We start from the raw sequence: 4,780 nt of genomic DNA, 5'->3' as shown, positions 1-4,780 counted from the left end.
TCAATAGTGAAGCAAAATGAACCAACAAGGCTAAGATGATGAGGCCAATGACACAATATTTTAAACTTGTTAAAATTCACCATGTAACGAATCTAAAATCACTTAACTAAATTTATGACTAAGTGCACTTCAATATTAATCAATTTTAAAATGTGTGTTAAAAAATATGTCGCACTAGTAACAACCACATTTTACTTGCACTGTGATTATGGACTTTCAATTAATTGTTTTATGGAATTAAAGATAGTCGATCATAGGTTTAAAGCTTCATTTTAGCATGCGGTCTAGTTTATGCATAGTTTAATTATTCACCTGATATAACCATCCTTAATAGTGTTAATAATTTAGGGTTTTGTTTGGCAAGAGTTGTGAAGGAGGTGAGCGAGATGCCATGGAAAAGGCACCACAGGTTATTTGATGTGGGGGATGTTTCTCATGTGCTAAAGGAAATGAATGGTCAAGGGAGGCAAGTTAAAATATAATTCAATCGAATGGAATATAGATGAATCAAGTCAAAGAAATATATACCAAGTCAACTCCCACTGCCTAATATGTTCTTGCTACAAATACCCAATAAGAAAGTAATACACAAGGTCACTAAATCATTTTTTGTAATCTCAAGCTCACCACTTTGCTTTGAATGCATTATAGATCTTAATCTGGTATTTCAACACAGGATGACAATTTTGACAAGGTATTCTCAGGACTTTCCTCAAATATTATGAGGAGATTTCTCATGCAATCTCAAGAGTTAGGATGAAACATTTTAATGATGCAAAGAACAATACTCACACATGCTTTTTTCTATTTGTTTTCTCATTTTCTGATCTTCTACAAATAATTATCAATTGGTGCATCTCTTAAAATCTTTTATAATTGGGCTTTCTTCCAAAACACTGCAATCTTAGGATTTCTTTCTTTTCAACTTAAAATTTAATCAAGTGTGTGCCCACACTATTTTGAAAACAAAATTTCAATAATAACATTAACATATATTATTAATAAAAAATAATAAATCCAAAAAACTATAACTAATTCAAAAAATATACATAGAATACCTATAATGAAATACCCTAAGTTAAAAAACAGCATAAACCTATCATCAACTACATCAACTAATTATTCATAACTGGAAATGGTTTTAAACATAAAATATCATCAGATTAATATTAATATGTATTACCCGTATAGGTTAAAAAATTGCAACTATATATGAAGTCCCTTATCTATGCCCCATAGGGACGATTGGTTGCTTTTCAATTCCATCTACAAAACACATTCAACTGGATAGAGAGAAATCAAATATTTAATAAAACGAGAAACAACCAACATTTATTAATACCATATGCTCTATTCGCTTAGTTGGGTTCGTGCTAAGTCCGTTGGTTAGACTGTCATTCTCAGCGCTAAGATCGTAGGTTTGAGACCACTGTCTCATGCAGTCACTTCATAAATTGGTTTGAGACAACTGGCTCATGCAGTCACGTCATAAATTATGTTTTTTTTCCAGGGAAAACTTCATAAATTAGTTAGTTCCACCATGCAACTTATTAACGTACACCATCTCTGTCCTTTTAAAATAATTTTGCAAGGGTGAATTTATTATTCTACATTATGAGAAAGATATTTTTTAATTCATAATCTTTGGATTTTAGTTTAGCCAACCACCTTTGCACTACTCTAATACCAATCAATAATATAACAGAGACATTTTACATATATCTACATGCACGCCATATTCACTTTGCTATCAGGGAGGGACTATTACTGCGTGCAGTTCTTGTTCTTTGTAATGAACAAATCAACTATGACCTATATGTCAAGAGGTTGGTATAGTATACACCTCATATATTAAAAAAGTTATTTAACCATTTGAATTGTACCTTGTTGAATTTTATTTCAACACCTAACTATTTTGATCATTGTGGAATATATAAAAAAAAAATCAACACTCGAAACCACCATATAATGCAATCGTAAGAAGAGAGAAAATGATACACGTTTTTAAATTTATTTGTATTTGAATTAATTTACATTTTATTTATCTTTGTGGTATAATATGTATATAATAGTTTTTTGTATTAGTCGCTGCCCTCTCGGTATGAGTATAGTCTCACCGAGACTATAGTAATTGGAAAAAGAGGAGTTTAGTATTATTTGAGCTGTTCGTTAGTCTTGGCTCATCAATTATAAACAAAGTTTTAGAGACATATTGATTTATCATATTATTTGGTTTCTTCTCGAGGCCTGAAGTTAATTCGAAGCTAAAAGAATAGGTTATAATTGTTTGAGCGTTTTATATTTTCAAACTTGTAAATACTACCTAAATTAATGTTGCCATTAGTCGAGGGCATTAAATGTTAGCTCAGCTCATGCTTGTATATACCAACGTATAAGCAGCAAGACATAGCAGGTCGCTGACTATATCACATGGCGATTGCACATCACATCTATAGTCGTATTTCTGACATGACATCTATAGTTGTATTTTTGACATCACATCTGTGAGTGCATGTTTGTGCCGTGGCGAGGCATGGCGAGGCCAGGCAGGTTACGGTGGGCTGGACATGGTGGGCTAGACATGCTTCCATTAATATAGCAGGTTTGCAGGATCTGCATCACCTCGAACTTACAGTCATCTCAAACTGAAACTACAACCATTTCAAAGAAACTCCATGATCTTAGGATGATAAGCCTCCAATTCCTGCAAAACCATCTGAATATTCTGAGCCAACTGCTCGGCCTGAGTTCTACTGAAGTCCCCCCTGACAACAATGTGTAAAATCATGATATGCTGAGCATCGAGAGCCAATGTATAAGCGGGAACAATCCATCCGAACTTTCTCAAATTATTAGAGATCTCGTATTCATCATATTCAATGCGCTTGTCCTTCAGTGAGAATGCAATAACAGGCACGCCCACATCTTTGGAAAGTATGATGAAACACCTAGTCTCTTCAAGGATCTCTGTTAGGTATTTTTCATTCGCTCTGCAACTCTCCATAATCAATTTGTATCCCTATAGTTTTAGATCAATAAAGCCCGTGAATATGATGCTACAACAATTTTAGGTCAATAAAGCCCGGGACTATGATGCTACAACAATTTTAGGTCAATTGTTTTGAGTAAAGCCCAAGAATATAATGATAATTTAGGGACGGAGTGAGGGTCGACCTCGAAACCAAATCGAATGAGTTAGTTGTACTGCCCCTCACATGTTCCTTCTGGTCTTTCAGTCTGTCAAGTAATCAATATGACAAATAGATGTAAGACATAAAATTAATTCACAACTTGGCTTCCATATTTTCCATAAGGACCCATTAACGCTTCTAATTATGTTGTTCAATGAATAACTCTCTATTTTCACAGTGAACTTCTAAGTTAATTTTTTCAATGACTGTAGTGAACAGAGAGTAGCTTGAATGTTCACTGATACAAGTTCTCTGAAGAGATTTTAAAGTAGTAGAAATTATTAAAAGACATTAAATATGACATATCACATTCATCCATAAAAACACATCTCATAAGGAAGGGCTTGGAAACATAATTTTTTTTCTCTCAATTCAATGAACTATGCCCAGACCTGACAACCATTTAATTGAGTGGAGAAATTTAATTTGGGTAACTGGGTTTGATATCCAGACAAAAAATACACAATTACTCTCAGAGAAAAAGATACCGAAAAGATACCCACAAGATGATGGACAGACCATTATCAACTGAGCAGTAACTAAAATTAATTGCAATGTAGACACAAAACTATGAACAATTGGCAGGGAATCGTTTTTGACAAATGAGTTTGAAGAGACTAAAAATTGCTGACATTTTGGTTACATCTGCATATTCCTATAATTTTTTTGTAGCAAAATGCCATGGCAGCCATTGTCCCTTAGATCAATTGTGCATGGGGAATCTCAATTGCTAAACCTATGTATTCCATGAGACGTTTTGTGCATTTGCGATTTCTCCATTAAACATATAAATCCAAAATTTTGAAAATTGCAACAGAATGAATCATAATTCAAATGGCCTTGAAGGATTCACATTGAAACAAGAACCACTATTGGTGCTGTTGGGTAACTGGAAAAAAAAACTACCCCCCTCATTCATATCTACTCATACATACCGGAAACAAATATGCTATACCATTGGTTCTCCGGCTGCAACTCCTGCTGACCACTTGTTATCTAGTGTATGAACCTACTATCCAATCCTGCTTACTCTCAAGCAATAGTGAAAACTTCCACTTCAACTGTCAGTTATTCAACAATACTAGTAGTGTAATATTGTTCAAGTAATCTGGAGTCAATGGTAATCATGGAATCAATGGTAATCACTCTAACTAGTAAGCACCACACAAGACTACAACAACATGAGCTTCTTGAGCCAGCGATGGGAGTGGGAATGCTGCAACATCGACTTCATGAGCATACTGGATCTCAAAAACCGCTACAACATGCTACGACATCTTGTTTTGAAGCAAGTAGATTCATCCTGACATATGCTGGTACGAGCACGTGTAATGCATGCAGGTGGTTCCATTGTCGCTAGGTGTCTGAATGCCCAATATGAGTGTTCTATTCGATGTCTCTCCAAATGATCGGGCGTTCTATTCCACGGATGTCTGAATGCCACCACGGGTGTTTCCTTTTTCCTTAGGCGGGGACTAGTAGCATTCCTTAGGCAGGGACTAACAGCCACGCTGCTATCCATGTTGTTGTACATTGTATTTGGTTTAGTGCCAATCTTAAAACAAATAATAAGTAAAAAAAAACATAAT

The 4,780-nt window shown here is 34.7% G+C and overlaps 1 pseudogene; it reads right to left on the bottom strand.

Moving 5' to 3' along the window:
• Positions 1-2,662: 2,662 nt before the first annotated feature.
• LOC149240841 (glutamate decarboxylase pseudogene) lies at positions 2,663-3,004 on the bottom strand (annotated as a pseudogene).
• Positions 3,005-4,780: the final 1,776 nt, after the last annotated feature.

This window comes from Pinus tabuliformis, chromosome 8, assembly GCF_031772625.1.
Source record: "Pinus tabuliformis cultivar Carrire ecotype Pingquan chromosome 8, CPIR1, whole genome shotgun sequence".
NCBI classification, from domain to species: Eukaryota; Viridiplantae; Streptophyta; class Pinopsida; order Pinales; family Pinaceae; genus Pinus; species Pinus tabuliformis.
The sequence above is the reverse complement of the archived record's forward strand: the minus strand, read 5'-3'. Positions and strand labels throughout refer to the sequence as shown.